Raw genomic sequence first — 16,961 nt, forward strand, 5'->3', positions numbered from 1 at the left:
CGGGGGGTGGGGTGGGGGGGGTTCTAAGTCACCCCAGAGGCTTGCGCCTGGGGGAGGCGTTGTTGAGGGAGGCTTTAGTCTTGTACCCTGGACCTCCCAGGAACTTTCCTAGTGTGCAGAGACTGGGCAATGTTCCCCTTGCAGTGGCTCAGGCTTGCACACCCAGTCTTTTTGCTCCTTCTTTCCTTATTGCCTTTTTAAAAATTAAAAACGTTGCTTGATCTTGAGTGTTTGTGTCTGCCCGTCTGCCTGGGGAAGGAGGGAGGCAAGTAGGAAGATGAGGAAGGGAGAGTAGAGGCCACTATTCCAGGCTGCAGGGCTGCAGAATCAAATCTGCCCAGAGAACAAAGTGCTCTTACAAGTCCTCCCCCAGCACTCAAAGTCTTTGTGTGGTGGTGGCATGGCTACTCACCTGTGCTGAGACCCGTGGACCTTGTGGACGCTGCCCGGAGGACAGTGCAGGGGGAAGGCTAGGGGTCTGCCCTTATTGGTGTGGTACAGGGAGAGCCCCCCTCTCTCCTCTCTGCCCAGCTCCCCCAGTTAGAATACCAGCTTCCATAGAACTGTGAGGCCAATGGGAAATACCCTGCTCAGACTTTTCATCAAACAGTCTTTGAAATTGTACCAAAAAAAAAAAAAAAAAAAATGAGCCCTGTCCGGTTGGCTCAGTGGTAGAGCATCGGCCTGGCGTGCAGAAGTCCCAGGTTCGATTCCCGGCCAGGGCATACAGGAGAGGCGCTCATCTGCTTCTCCACCCCTCCCCCTCTCCTTCCTCTCTGTCTCTCTCTTCCCCTCCTGCAGCGAGGCTCCATTGGAGCAAAGATGGCCTGGGCGCTGGGGATGGCTCCTTGGCCTCTGCCCCAGGCGCTAGAGTGACTCTGGTCGAGGCAGAGCGATGCCCCGGAGGGGCAGAGCATCGCCCCCTGGTGGGCAGAGCGTCGCCTCCTGCCTCCTGGTGGGTGTGCCCGGTGGATCTGGTCGGGCGCATGCGGGAGTCTGTCTGACTGTCTCTCCCTGTTTCTAGCTTCAGAAAAATACAAAAAAAAAAAAAAGAAAAAAAGAAATTGTACCTCACAATGGAGCTGAATAAACGAGATGCTGAGAGTCCAGTCTGTAGCCCATTAGTGTTCTCCGTGCATTCTGAGGCCCTCCATAGAAGTCAGAGCCCTTCCAGCTCTCCTTTCCCAGCCTGGAGAGGAGAGAGACCCGTAAACCAGCAAAAACTAGCGTTTGGTAAAGACTGTTTAAGCTTGGACAGGGGTCAGGCTCCAGCCTTGCCACGGACCAGCTCTGGGTAACCTTGGAAGTTACCTAATGTCTCTGAGAGGCTGTTGTGAGGAGTAAACGAGAACTAGGTAAAGTATTAGTGCGGCTCACAGGAAGGACCATCCATTGTGTGTTGTTATGCCATTGTTATTATCCCAAGATGTCTCCTGTAAGGGATGGGGCAGAATCTGGAAAACCCAGAAGGATTGGAAGGGGAGGAGACAGGGAAAAGTTCACCTGACCCTCTGGCTCCACTAGCCCACCTGCAGTCAGCCTCCTCCTAGCCTCCTTTCAAAGGAACCCCATGTTGGCCCTGGCCTAGAGACTCTCAACCTCCTTCTTTGATGTAGTGTTGTGGAGTGAGGCTCACTTCAGCATCTCAGAAGAGACATGAATACTCTGCTCCCAGGGAACTGGAGGGTGCTGATTCCTACTGTTCTTTGTATGTAGGGTTGAGCTAGCTGAGCTAGAGGCTCTAAGTCCCTCCAAAGGGCCTCTCAATGACCTTAAGCATGACAAACAACTCTTCACACCTGGACTGGTGGCTGGCAGCAGTTTCTACTTTCATCAAATCCCTGATCTCTAACTGGGAGGTGACCTGGTAGGGGGGAAGGGCTTATACAGGGGTAGGTGAACCTCTAGTTCCCCTATTGTCCTGCACTCTACTTCAGTCGATGTTCCCTCTGCCTGTAGGCTCCTGATGCCTGCTGTCACACAGTACCAAAAAATGGCCTTTCTAAACTGCAAACCTGCAAAATGGACTTACCTGCTTAAATAGCAAAATTCAAACTCCTTGGCTTGGCATTCAAGGCCCATGTGATATGCCTCCTTCATCTTGAAGGAGACCAAAAGTTTTGCCTTTTGGGATTTTTTTTTCTTTTTGAGAGAGAGAGAGAGAGGCAGGGAGAGAGACAGGAACATCGAGTTGCTCCTGTATGTGCCCTGATGGGGGAATCAAACTGGTAACCTCCATGCTCTACGACAACGCTCCTATCCCACCTGGGCTTAATTTTTATTCTCTAATCTTTAGAGAGACAGAGAGGAAAGGAGAGAGAGGTGAGGGGGAAGTGAAGTACTTGTTATTCCATTCAGTCATGCAGTTTTAGGTTGCTTCCCGTGTGTGTGCTCCGACTGGGGATCGAACCTGTAACCTTGTTGTCCTGGGACTTTGCTTTTAGCCGACTGAGCTAACTGGCCAGGGCCTGGGATATTGATTTGAAGCTGGTTATTAGGAACAAAAGAGTCAGAGAGAACCTTTGACCATTCCCCCCTTTCCTGCCCAAGAAATTCAGATAGGAAAACTTCTTTCAGGAGAGGAAACCTTAAGATGTTGCCTTAGCATAATTTGAATTAAGTACGGTAAACAGGGTGGCTTAAGGCAGGGGCCTGTAAGCTAGATACCATGTCCCATTTTTTTTCTAAGTTGCCTAGCAAGAATATGCCTGCCATTTGTATTTCATTCTTTCTCAATTACCTATAAACCGCCTATTCTCTCTTTTGAAATCTAAGGCCCCATTTCCTCCACTTTCTCCTTTGTCCAAAGTGTCATAAAACCCCAATCTGTCACTATTAATTTGATTATTAGCTCAGCTAGAAGGATTTAGAAAGTGTGAGGAAAAGTTTAATTTTTTTAGCTCCCACAACCTTTACCCCATTAACCTAATTTCTGGTCATCCCGCTTACATATCCCAAGCTCTAGTGCCCTAGCCACGTGGAACTAGGGGGAGGAAGGTAAGGGAAAAAGGTGCCTCTTCATTCTTTGAGTCTCTGTCCAAATCCTCCTCCACCAGGAACCTGGCACAGTTGATTCCTCCTGTTCTGTTGCTGCACCCTTTGTACCAATGCACTATCACTTTCCCCATTTTCTTCACCTTCTTGTGGTCATCCTAGCTGTTGTGATGTGCCAGGGACTCTGTTGGATACTTTTAAGGTCATTCCATCATTTAATCTCTAAGTCAACCACACTAGATTGATAGTGGTGTGGACCAGAGAAGACAAGAGCTCTGTCTGGGATTGCACAGCATGTTCTAGCAGAGCAAGAACAACAGGGAGAGAGCTCCAGTGCTCTTTCTACTACCTTCCAGTCAACACAGGAAACAGAATGTGGTAGAAAGGCCTTGGAAATAAGAGTCCCAGGTGCAAATCATTGCTCTACCCCTGGTTACCTATAGACTTTTAGCTAGTCATTTCCTCAGCCTCAGTTTCCTTACCTGTAAAATGGGAATGAGTAAGAAGCCCCATTACACAGGGATATAAAATGAATTAATACAGATGCAAATGTGTTGTAAGCTGCAGGGTGCTATGTGCTTTTAACTGATTTACTTGATCACCATACTGCAACCGAGGGTGACTGGTCAAGGGCCTCTTTTCTCTCAGGACTCCAAACGGAAGGTCAAAGGCACCATCAGTCCCTTTGGCTGCTTTGCTCATTTCCCATGTTTTGGGAAAGCAAAGAGGTCTTTTTTTTTCCCCTTTGTCACAGCTGTCAAGCCCTGACCAGAAAACCCTTCAAATTTAATGTATTTCCAGGAACCCCTACGATCTCGAACTATTTTTCTTGCTGTGTTTTCTCTGCCCAGCTGTCAGAAGCTGGCAGATCTAAAGTTAACAGAGCACCAGGACCATGGGAAGAAAGAACAGAAAAGAAGAACTGGAAGAAAAGGAATGCCTGCCCAAGCCCCCTTCTGATTTTGTAGATCTGGGTTGACTTACACTCTGTTTATTTTTAAAGATCTGTTTATTATTTTTTAGAATTATTTATTCATTTTAGAAAAAAGAGAGAGAAGCAGGGGAGGAGCAAGAAGCATCAAATCCTATATGAGCCTTGACCAGGCAAGCCCAGGGTTCCAAACCAGCGACCTCAGCGTTCCAGGTCAACAGCTCATCCACCGCGCCACCACAGCTCAGGCAGTCTGTTTTGTTTTTAAACGCTCTGCGGTGATTCTGATGTCGGTTTGGGGGCTGGAGAACATGGTACAGTGCCTTAGGGTTTGCAAAATACTTCTCCACACTTTCTCATTTTCAAACCTCTGAGCAAATGTCTTAGGTCGTTGCTTATCACTTCCATCTCACCATTGTGGAAACTGAGACTCAGGAGAGACTGATCTAGGGACACACAGCTAGAACTTAAAACTGGTTCTTTGAGATAATTCCAGCCATTCCTTGGCAGGATGGAATTGTAAGCATGGGCGTTGCTAGTGTCTCAGCAGTCACTGCACAATGAACATTCCTCCCTTCCCTAAATATTTCTTTCCTGCTCTCCCATCTCTATGCTTTTTCCCCTGCCTGGATTGACTTTCTCAGCCCAGGCTACCAGCTGCAGTTCTTGCTGTCTTCCAAGTGGGCTTCCTCCTCCACAAAGACATTTCCGTTTCCATTTCCCACACTTTCTCTTCCTTTGAGCCTGGAAGCACTTGGTTTGTGTCTCCATGCAGCCCCTTTCCAACCTTGCCTCTTGCTGAGACTGGATGTGCCAACACTCCCAGCTGTTGGGGCTCCCCTGCAGATTCTGGTAGTTTCTTGCTTTCTTCATCTCTTTGCTCCCGCTGTCCCTCCTACAGAAGTACCCCTTGCCCCACACCATCTTTTACTTACTATTCAAAATTTAGCTCAGTACCACCTCTTTCAGGAAGCCTCCCCTGACCTTCCCAAACCTTAACTCTAACATTAGAGGTCCTCCCTCTGTGCTTCTATGGTACAGTGAAGACACCTCTGTCATGAACAGATGTTCTCTGCATCCTCAGAGGGACCCTGAGAGAACCAGAGAAAAGGGTGTTCAGGAAGGAGGGAAGGTTCTGAGCGGCCTCATCCTTCTCTTTCCTAAGGCATGACAACTCTCTCTAGCCTTCTGTCCCTCCCCTGTAAGCAGTATTCATTCCTATCTGTGTCCGTCTGCTCTCTCCAGTGTCCCTCTCTTTCTATTCTTTTAGCCTCTTAGTCCTTATCAATTACTTGGCCTTTCCCCTCTTTCTTCTTTGTCCTGTCTTCCTGACAAAAAACAGACTGTATCCTACAACCACACTCTGCAGGCAAAGGGCCCCTGGAAGTGAGGACATGGGATTCCAGAGGTCCAATTCACATGGACAAGAACAGTTTATTAATAACAACATATTTGCAAGACCATCTCCAGCTGACAAAGTCTGTCCAACCATAGTCTCCTTGGTGCCTCACTGCAGCACCCTCTATCAGGGACGATGTCTCATTTACACCGTGGCGCAGAGGCCTTCCTGACTGGTCTAGTCCTGAAGGCCAGTGAACTCAGCGAACTTTGTTATCATGTTTGAGGTGTATGATTATGTCATTGCGTGCAAAGGAATATGTGCTCAATTTATTACCTTCTGTCCCAGGACAAACAGAACTACAGAATGTTACGTCCACAGCTTTTGACTCTCAGCGAACATTAGAATTGTTCCTAGCCCTTGAGCAAGCAAGTTCTATTAAGAGGTTTTCAGGTTTGTTTGTTTTTTAACAACAGCCTATAGTAAAAAACACGAATATTATTACACAACCTGGGACACAGATGCATATACATATATATAGAGAGCTGAAACAAAAGTTTGACAGAACAATACTTATCCTTACCACAGGTAATACTCTGCCATATGTATTCATTTTTATTTTTATTTTGAGAGAGAGAGAGAAGAAGGAAGAGAGACACAGAGAGAGAAAGAAGTATCAACTCATTGCTCCACTTAGTTGTGCACCCATTGATTGCTTCTTTTTTTAAAAAAAACTTATTCATTTTAGAGATGGGGCTGGGGGGAGGAGCAGGAAGCATTAACTGCCATATGTGCCTTGACCAGGCAAGCCCAGGGTTTCAAACCAGCGACCTCAGCATTTCAGGCTGATGCTTTATCCACTGCGCCACCACAGGTCAGGTGGTAGCTTTCCATACATGCTCTGATTGGCTCTAGCCAGTGACTCTGGTATCAAACCAGCCACCATGGTGCTCCTAGAGTATCCTCTATCCACTGTGCCTCGAGACAGGGCTGCTATTTCCTTTTCTATTCTATTCTATTCCATTAAGAATAACAATAGTGGTCACGACCCTGAAAATTATTTTACATCCCACTAACAAGTTACAATGGGAAGTTTGAGAATCCCTGTTTCAGTATCCTACATGTTCAAACAAAACAAGTCAAAAGAACAAAAGAACGCCTCCTCCTGGCTAGTTGCTCTGTTCTCATTGCCATCTTGCTCTCAACCTTTTCTCTGTTATATTCACTTAGAAATATTTACTGAGTTCCTCACCTTATATCAGTTACACTTTTTCTTTCTTTCTTTTTTTTTTTTTTTTTAGCAAGCAAGAGAGAGAAACATGGAGAGAGATGAGAAGTATCAATTCCTAGTTGTGTCATTTTAGTTGTTTGTTGATTATCTCTCATACCTGCCTTGTCCAGGGGGCTCCAACCAAGCCAGTGATGCCTTGCTCAGGGCAGTGACCTTGGGCTCAAATCACTAACCTTAGGCGTTAAGCCAGTGACCTTTGGGCTCAAGACAGCAACCATGGAGTCATGTCTATGATCTGATCCCATGCTCAAGCTGGCAACCTCAGGGCCTCAAACCTGGGTCCACAGCATCCCAGGTCAACACTCTATCCACTGTGCCACCACTGGTCAGGCCAGTTAAGCTTCTTCTTAAAATTTTATTTTAAAAATTGGGTGTACATAGATTCTGGTGTCCCCCCAAATGTCCCCCTCCCCCTTGTTCTCCACATCAGTTAAGCTTCTTAAGTGACAGTCTAGATTTTTGTTTCCACTCTTTACTCATCCCCTCTAGAAAACTATCAAATGGCCTTTGCTGTTGGCTAGCTGCCAACAATAGTTCACCAACCCTCACCATGTGACGTTGTTACAGCTGACTCTTTCTAACTTCCTTCCTCATTTTCTCCCATATCACGGGCTGCTCCTTCTTGGTCTCCTTTGCTGACTCCTGCTTGGTCCCAAGCCCGTATATGACTGCTCCCCAGGCTCTGCTCTGCAGTTGCTTCCAGGGGCTGCTAACCTCAGCCAGTCTGATGTGTTCAGTTGCTCACCGTGCTGACTAATGAATATCTGTATCTTTAGCTACCACCTCTCATTTCAGCCTCTGCCAGACCTCTATGGCCACCTGCTTGCTCATCATCTCCATTTGGGAGAGTCCCACAGGCCTTAGACTCATTTGCCTGAATCAAAGATTAAATCTCACTCTAAGACCCTCTTCCTCATCCCCACAGTCAGTGCATTCCCAGGCTTCTCAACTCTGTCTTCTTCTCTCTGTTTGCATCATCTGATCCTAGTTCAGGTGATGGCATTTCTTGCCTGGACCATGGAAACCACCTCTTTGAGGTCTTCCTGCCTGCATATCATCACCTTCAGATCAAGCTCTTTAGAGAAATAAGAGGATTTCTTTTAAAATGTAATACGGATCTTGTCTCTACCTGGTTTAAAATTTTCCCACAACTGTTGCTTTTAAAATGAAGTTGTACTTGTTTACTGTGACATAAAGAACCTGTGTAATCTGGACCCAGCAGCTTCTCATGTCTCACCTCTCACCTCTGTCTCTGTTTCGAGACATATGTAACCACCTTCAGTTCTTGGGCAAGGTTCCCTCTACCCTCTCAGCCTTTGGACCTGCTGTTCTTTCCAACTGGAACATTGACTAAAGTCTACCGCTTCCTCTGGTCACAGCATGGCTGACAACTCTACAGGGGGCCTTCTCTGACCTACTACCCATGGGTCCTATGATCTGCCTGGTGCTTCTGCACTTGATTTTAGCCAAAAGGCCAAGAAGCAATGCCTGGTGCTTCTGTAGCACCTTCTGCTTCTTCTGTCATGGATTTCATCACACTGTGTCATAATTGGCTTCTCCTTTCTGCCTCTGGACTGTGAGTCTAGAGACTCCACTGAGCTTGTTGCTATGTCCCCAACATCCAGTCAGGACCTAGCACACACTAGGCACTCAGTGAATATTTGTAGAAGAATGGGCACTTAGACTTAATGAATGTTAGAAGTATAATAGAACTACCATGGTTTAGGAAGGGACTGTAACCAGATGTTTGGAACACAGACTATTATAATCAGGGTCATAGGAGATTGGAATCACAGAAATATTGTGATTGGATTCACAGAATGTAGACTCATGGGACAGATAATATGTCAGTTCCACCATTTCCCAGCTGTGATCTCAAGCAAGTTGATGAAGTCCTTTTTCTGAATTTCCATTTGATTTTTTATAAAGTGCTGATAAGAGGCCCTGCCTGCTCAGCCCAGGGCTTGTAAGCAATGAGATCATGGAGTCTGACAGTGAACACATACAACTTGCCCCTTTTTTGATAAGAAAGGTGGCTGTCTAACCGGGTTGGGTCTCTTTATAATAAACAACTGTCCTGGGGCTCTAATTGGGAGAACTTGGCTGGATATTTTACCTAACCTGACTGTCCATTGAGCCTATTTTCCTGGTGGCTCAGAGGACAGAGCCTGGGCCCTGGTTTATACAAGGTCAGGGCCTTGGGGCAAGGACAAACACCCTTCAGGAGGGATTCTCTACAATCAGCACAGGCTGAACTACCTTAGAAGCCTGCATTCTGCAGATGGAGACATGAGACTCAGAGAGTGGAGAAGCTTGTTCAGGGCTACGCAGCATGTTGGGGCAGAGCTACAGCTAGAATCCACTCCTTTGGGCTCCAAGTCAGGCCTCTTCTTTTCTCAACCTCCCTAGTTCTAGACTGTCCAGAGACATTTGCTTTGGTTTGGAACAACAGGAACACACTTGATATTTCTGAAGACAATGATGTTCAGGTCCATGCTTCAAACGATTCCAGACCATTACAGTCTGGGTCCGCTAGCTACGCAGAGAGCTCTGGTTAATTACTCCTACATGACCACAGCAAGGTCATGTGCACACGGTGGCTCTCATCCCTGTGTGAGATGAAGGGAAGGAAAATGACATTTAGGTCAGGCTCTGGGCCGAGTGCACACGTCCATTACTTCATCTTATCTCTGTTGTCTAGATGAGGAAACCAAGGCTCAGAGAGGTAAGGCAACTTGTTCAAAATCACTCAGCTCACAAATGAAAGAGCAAGAACTTGAACCTGAGTCGCTGATTCTGAGGCCATGCTGTTTCTGCTGCATCATGCTGCCCTCCATGGGCACTCACTGCCTCAAGCTCTGGGAAGTGAAGGGAGCAGGGAGGCTGCTGGGAACATGGGTGGGGACAACAAGGAAAAGTGGGGAAGTGCTCAACTCTTAGACCATGCAGGCCTGGTGCTGAATTTTGGTCTGTCACTTACTTTAAGCCCTTAAAGTTTCCATTTTCTTTTCTATAAAGTGAAGACAATGATTACCTTGGGAGGTGAAAGGGATTCAATGGAATCACTTAAGTGAAGTGATTCACACAATTCTGGACACATACTAATTCCTCAGCAAGTATTTACTATTATCAATAATAATAATCTCGCCTGACCAGGCGGTGGCGCAGTGGATAGAGCGTCGGACTGGGATGCGGAGGACCCAGGTTCGAGACCCCAAGGTTGCCAGCTTGAGTGCAGGCTCATCTGGTTTGAGCAAAGCTCACCAGCTTGGACTCAAAGTAGCTGGCTCGAGCAAGGGGTTACTTGGTCTGCTGAAGGCCCACAGTCAGGGCACATATGAGAAAGCAATCAATGAGCAACTAAGGTGTCGCAACAAAAAACTAAGGATTGATGTTTCTCATCTTTCTCCATTCCTGTCTGTCTGTCCCTATCTATTCCTCTTTCTGACTCTCTCTCTGTCTGTAAAAAAAATAATAATAATAAAAAAAAATCTCTTGCAATGAACATTTTAGAAGTAAGTGTTCAGTAAAGCCCTGTTGCATTGCATAATAGGGTGACTAGTTTATATACCTGCCCTCAGAGTTGAAACCAGAGGATAATGGAATGGAGGGCAAGGGAAGAGATTGATATTCACTGAGCTCGTGCTGTGTGCCAGGCACTGTGCTAAATGTTGTCATTGCTGCCATCACCTGTGTGAATGTTCACAACAAAGTAGATGCAATTGTTAGTCTGACTTTGTAGTTGGGGAAACTGAGGTTCAGAGAGGAAAAGTGGTAATATGTCTTCTGAGTGGCTAAAGAGATTTAAACCTCAAGCTGTTGGACCTGAGAGCCCTTGACACTTGGCCAAACCCCTCCATGCTCAGAGCTTCACTGAGGGTTGGTTCAGCTGTAGCTCACCTGCTGATAGGTCCTCACCCCATGGCGGGCTTCTCTGGATTCTCCAAGTGGGCCGTGGTTCCAAGGAGCACACTGACCATCGGGGTTGTGCCCCATTGGCTTTGCCAGTCTCAACCTCTCGGTGTTCATGAGGGACCATGACATGAGGTCCTATCTACCTGTCCACCCTCATTTCCCACCACACATCTGCCCATCTCCACACATAACTAATGATCACCCTGCTAGGTGACGGGGCCCCAGACACTTCAGGGCTTTCTATCGTCTAAACCTTTGCTCTGGCTGTGTCCCCGATTCATTATAACTGCTCTCTTATCCCCAAAGATCGAAATCCAGAGTGTCTTTGGTTAAAGGCCTAGGAGCTGGGAGGTCAAGGTCTGCCCTCAAAACCAGGGCCTGAGGGGAGACAGTAAGATGGTCTCAGTTTAGGAAGCAGGAAGTAGAGAGTAAGAAGAAAGAAAGGAGAGGAGAGGATGAAAAAGCAGGTCAGGACCCAGTGTACAGTTACATAAAGGTGTGTGCCCAAGGTCAATGTCTGACATAATTCAGGTGCCCTGCCAGGTAGGTGAAGAGAGTTCATCAGCCCTGGCTTTGCACTATCAGAACAGATATCCCGGGAACAATTACGCAAAGGAGGGAGGCTTCAGAACATAGTGAGTAATCAGGGTCAGTGAACTGCCAGAGGCTGAGGCAGGGCCCCCTCCCGCCCCAGCTGGTTCTAGGTGCTACTATTTGGAGCTGTGGGGGAGGACCTGTACCCCAAATAAGAAAAGATACTTGTCTGTCAACATGCTTACTTTAATTTCTGTGTTAATCATAGGGATGAAATATTTGCAGAGCATTTCCCAGGACTCGTGCCATTGTCACCTTTGATGCTCACAGTGACCCTGGGAGGTGGGGCTCAGGCCCTCATTTTATAGTTGGGGTCTCAGGGTGGAGAAGTGGTTGTTTAAGGCCACACAGTGAGAAAAAGGCAGAGTGGGAACCCTCTCTGTGTTTCTCTCTCTGTCCTTGTCTCTCTCACTAAAAAAAATAAAGATAAAAAATATTTACTTGATTTATGGAGTTAGTAAGTGATGGAATTAAGATTTGAACCCAGGGCCCTCTGGTTTCAGAGAGTCTGTGCTTTTTTTTAGAGAGAGAGAGAGAGAGAGAGAGAGACAGAGAAACAGAGAGAAGGACAGACAGAGACAGACAGGCAGGAAGGGAGAGAGATGAGAAGCATCACCTTGTAATTGCATCACTTTTAGTTGTACATTGATTGCTTTCTCATATGTGCCTTGACCGGGGAGGCCCCAGCTGAGCCATTGACCCTTTGCTCAAGCCAGTGACCTTGGGCTCAAGCCACCGACTTTGGGCTTCAAGCCAGTGACCTTTGGGCTTCAAGCCAGTGACCATAGGGTCATGTTTATGATCCTACACTCAAGCCGGTGACTCTGCACTCAAGCCAGCGACCTTGGGGTTTCAAACCTGGGGCCTAGTTTTCCAGGCTGACTCTCTATCCACTGTGCCGCCGCCAAGTCTGTGCTTTTAACAACTTCATTTACATGGGGGTCAGAGTGAAGGGAGTTGCAATTATGCCATGAAGCCTCTGACCTCTCACTCATGGATAGTGGCTCATCCAGGCCCTGTGGTCAACAGCATGGACAGCTGGCCCTGGACAGGCAGGTGAATAAGGCATCTCCTCCAGGAATGGCTGCCAGCCTCATTCAGCCCAGCTCAGCTCAGCTGGGTGGGGGCATCCAGGAAACTCTGGTACTCTGTTCTGGACTCCTTATGTCCAGGAGAAACCAGCAGACCAAGAGGCTGAATTCACATGTCGCCCTCATGAGGTGAGGCAGTGAGTGGGCATGGGAGTCTGGTTCTGAAGGGGTCTGGGCACTTGGACAGAGTAATCAGACCTGGCTGTGGTCCTGCTCACTGTACAAACCTGGGAAAATTCTTATGCCTGGGCTCCAGTCTCCTTGTCTGTACAGTAAGGGCTTGGACTGTATGATTTTCTAGGCCCCTTTTAGGCTTCCTCCCTCTGCTTTGAGTTATAACTCCTTAGACATGCTTCTCTTTTCAAAGGAAGGGAACACGTTATCACAGGGGTCCCCAAACTTTTTACACAGGGGGCCAGTTCACTGTCCCTCAGACCATTGGAGGGCCAGACTATAAAAAAAACTATGAACAAATCCCTATGCACACTGCACAGATCTTATTTTAAAGTAAAAAAAACAAAACGGGAACAAATACAATATTTAAAATAAAGAACAAGTAAATTTAAATCAACCAACTGACCAGTATTTCAATGGGAACTATGCTCCTCTCACTGACCACCAATGAAAGAGGTGCCCCTTCCAGAAGTGCGGCAGGGGCCGGATAAATGGCCTCAGAGGGTCGCATATGGCCCATGGGCCGTAGTTTGGGGACCCCTGCCTTATCAAGTACCTTCTAGATCAGGAGGAGTTCCTAGCCGTTTTTTCACTACCATCAGCTAATTCTGTCTTTTAGCCATGGTACTTAACCCCTGAAGGAATGACTAAGGAAGGTGAACAGGGCTGATGTTCAGACTCTATGGTTGAGAACTGCTTTACTGATTGCAAAAAGATTGATATACTTTTATATTGGTTGGTAAATAGCCATTTCCCTTAATTTTCCCTACTACTCCTCATTCTGCCCAGCAATTCAGTGGTTAATGCCTGACAGCCCTCTGCCCCAGCCAGGAGTGCCAACACCCATTTGGCCACGCTGCCATACTGCTGTGCAGCCATACCGTAGTCAAGTAAAGTGAATATCAACCTGGAGGGGAAGGAGTGTGGTGGGATGGAGAGGTTCAGATATGCCAGTGTTTACCCTGCCTCGGCCACTAATATCCAGTGTGCCCTTGGCCACTTCTCTTCCCTCAACTTCCGTTTCTTCAAGGTCTCCACTTCACAGGGTTGTTATAGTAAATGCAATAATGGAGGTAAAACACCTTGTATGCAGTAGATGCTCAGACTACATTAGCTCCTCTTGTGGCAGGCCAATGAGAAATGCTTGGGTTCAGGGGAAAAGGAAAGGAATAGTGTGGTATAATAGAAAAAGGGTAGAATTTTGAGCTAGAAATGTCAAAGTCTGGCTCTGTCACTTACTCATTGTTATGGGCTGAATTAAATCTTCTCCAAATCCATATGTTGGGGTCCTAGCCCCCAGGATCTCAGAATGTGACTATATTTGGAAATGGATCTTTAGAAAGATAAGATAGAATGAGGTCATGTGGGTGGTCCCTAATGCAATATGACTGGTGACCTTCTAGGAAGAGGGGCTTGGACACAGACACAGAGAAAGAGTGCCGTTTGAACATGAAGATGGCCATCTTCAAGATAAAGAGAGAAGCCCCAGGAAGAAACCAACCCTGCCAACACCTTAATCTCTGACTTCTAGCCTGGAGAACTATGGAACTTTGTTATGGCAGCCTGAGCAGACCAGTACACTCAATATGCAACATTGAACTAGTTAGTTAATATTTCTGTTCTTCATACAGTAGATTAAATAGAAGAATACCTGAGAAAGCACCACCACATAGTTGTCCCTCCCCTTCTAAGCATGGGAATAGCAGCAAGGGCATAGAGATATTGCTGAGTCATTCTGCTTCAGCACGAACCTGCAGGACTCCCGACCTTTGACCAGCCTTCACCTTTCTCCAGACTGGCCATCCTGTTCTCAGCTCCACCCATGCCTTGACATTGGCTTTTTGTCTGCCACGCTGCAAGGTGATCAGGGTTCGTATAAACTCTGCCCATGCTCATCAACAAACCTGCCATGAGTGTTCAGTCAGCTTGGCTTAGGCCCTCTGCCTCTGAGATCCCTTAGAGGAGTAGGGAGGGTAGCACCAGGGATCTGCCTCTGAGATCCCTTAGAGGAGTAGGGAGGGTAGCACCAGGGATCTCAGAGGCAGAGGGGCTGACTGTGTCAGGGTGGTATTTTCCAAAAATACCTGTTTATATACTGTATCTCGTCTGATGCTCACAGCAACCCTTTCAGGCAGACTGGGCTAACGGGCTCCTCTCGACACTGAGGAGAAACTGAGGCCCAGAGAAGTTAAGGGACTTCCCCTGACTCAGCACACTCACGTAGGGATTAGGCTGTTGGAAACCAGACTCAGGCCCTGGGACTACTTGCTTGCCCTCCAAGGCTTTGGGGAACTGAGGATTGTGATAGGAAGTGCATGGACCCAGGAGTCACCAGACCTATGCTCAAATCCCAGCTGAATGAGGGTGTGACTCTGGGCAATTCTCCACCTGGCCAGGCTGTTAATAGGCTGCGTCAGAAAGAGAGGCCACCTCTGTCCTGAAACTGTCAGGCCTGCAATAATTGGCAGCTATTGTGACTGCTGCATAATGAACTGCTCAGTAACTGTTGCTGAATCAAATTCCTGGAGAGCCAGGCAGTGTGTCTGTGGGTGAGGAAGATACCTGGCACTTCTGGGAGGAGCAGGGCAAGACTTCCTTGTCACATGCCTCCTACCCCAGTGCCTGACAGCCCTTGAGAGGGAATGGATCAGAGAGCCCTATGGGCAGTGGTGGGGGCAGGTAGGCCTGGAATTTACCTTCAAAAACCACTGTTCCTATCTAAAACCACTGTCTCCCTATTTGTAGTTTCTGGTTCAGTAAACACTGTTTTACTTTTTTCATAGCACCTGTCATTGTCTAAACTAATTGGATTACTTTATTGTCACTGTCACCTGCATATCCTGCCCCCTCCCCCACAGAATGATTGGTAATCATGCGGCAGGGACTTGTCTGTGTGTTACCTGCTCTGTCTTGCACCTAGAACAACGTCTGGTTTATGGTCAGTGTTTGGTTATTATCTGTGTAGTGAATTAATGAGTTGACCCTTTGCAGTCAGTGTTTTTCTGCATTTGGGGCAGTTGCCTAAGTAAGAGCCCAGTCCTATTTTCTAGAAGCTTCCAGTCTGGTAGAGGAGGCAGACACAGACAGTGACCATTGGTGTGACCTGTGCTGTGACAGAGGGAAGGAAGCACCTGGGCTGGGGGGAGCCAGAGCAGGTGAGCCACTTCAGAGAGCAGGAGGGGCCAGGTAGAAGGGCCCAGGAGGCCTCTCAGAGAGGCCTCAGTGGAAAGAGGAAAAGATGAGTAGCAGTTAGGACAGGAAAGGAACAGTATTCCCAACAGAGAACAACAACATGTCCAAAGGCACGAAGGCATGCAAGATCACGTCGAATCAGAGGCGTCTGATGCTATAGAGGCAAGACAGCAACTGAGAAGATGGATTCTGGGGGTGAGGAGGGGAACCTGAGGAAACAGCAGGATTCTGATGGGAGCAGAGCTGAGGCAAGTGCAAGTCTGAGTTCTTTCTTCTCCGGGTTCTCAAAGGCTGAGAGGTAGGGCTGTCCAAGGGCTGCGGCTGTTTGCCTGATGGTGGCAGATGTTTCCTCCCTACTGCTTGACTTTCCTAGGTTAGCACAATCTCCCTCTAGCCAGGCCCTCTCTCTCCCCACAATTCCCTCTCTCTCTTCTGTGAGAGAAAAGGTTTGTGCGTGACCAGGAGGTGGCACACTGGATAGAGTGTCTGACTGGGACACAGAGGACCCAGGTTCGAAACCCCAAGGTCACTGGCTTGAGCACAGGCTCACTGGCTTGAGTGCAGGATCTCTGGCTTGAGTGTGGGATCATAGACATGACCCTATGGTCGCTGGCTTGAGCCCAAAGGTTGCTGGCTGGAGTCCAAGGTCCCTGGCTTGAGCAAGGGGTCACTCGCTCTGCTGTAGCCCCCCGGTCAAGGCACATATGAGAAAGCAATCACTGAACAACTAAGGTGCCACAGCAAAGAATTGATGCTTCTCATCTCCCTTCCTGTCTGTCTCTATCTGTCCCTCTCTTTGTCTTTCTCTCTCTCTCTCTCTCTCTCTCTCTCTTTGTCACACGCACACACACACACAAAAAAAAAAAAAAAAAAGAAAAGAAAAGAAAAAGAAAGTGTTTGTGGCTGAGGACTGCCAGGCCAGGTGGCAGCCACTCCCTCTCTGGGCCCAGTTTCCTCCTCAGAATCACAGTGGGAGGGTAATAACTGTCTTGCGGGCCTTCCCTCTTAGAGTTTTGGTGTTTTGGTCAATGGAGCCAGGGGAGTGTGAGGTGGCTTTTCCAGCCTGGAGACATTGACCAGTGGCTGCAGGAAATGTGACTCATGCCGCATGCTAGGGGTGGAGATATGGCTTCTGGCTCTTACCTCCTCCTCCAGACAGAACTCTGTCAGCCCAGGCAGCTATGGGAGAGCCTTGCAGCCAGAGATGGATTTTGGTTTGTCACTGACTCTCTTGGAGACTAAGTTCTTACCTCTTTCTGGGCCTCAGTCTCCTCTTTTGTGAAACAGATATAATAATACTTGTCCTCCTTCTCCAGAGCCAGCAGGACCTGCTACTCATCCTAGATCTGGCATTGGCTCACTTTGGGCAAGTCTGTTCCCCCTTTTGTGACTCAGTCTCCCCATCTATATGTTGAAGAGATTAAACTTGAGGGTCTCTGA

At 47.6% G+C, this 16,961-nt stretch overlaps 1 pseudogene; it reads left to right on the top strand.

Annotated features, from left to right (window-relative positions):
• Positions 1–16,961, top strand: part of LOC136319575 (uncharacterized) — a 94,301-nt pseudogene that overhangs the window by 1,142 nt on the left and 76,198 nt on the right.

This window comes from Saccopteryx bilineata, chromosome 1, assembly GCF_036850765.1.
Source record: "Saccopteryx bilineata isolate mSacBil1 chromosome 1, mSacBil1_pri_phased_curated, whole genome shotgun sequence".
NCBI lineage: Eukaryota > Metazoa > Chordata > Mammalia > Chiroptera > Emballonuridae > Saccopteryx > Saccopteryx bilineata.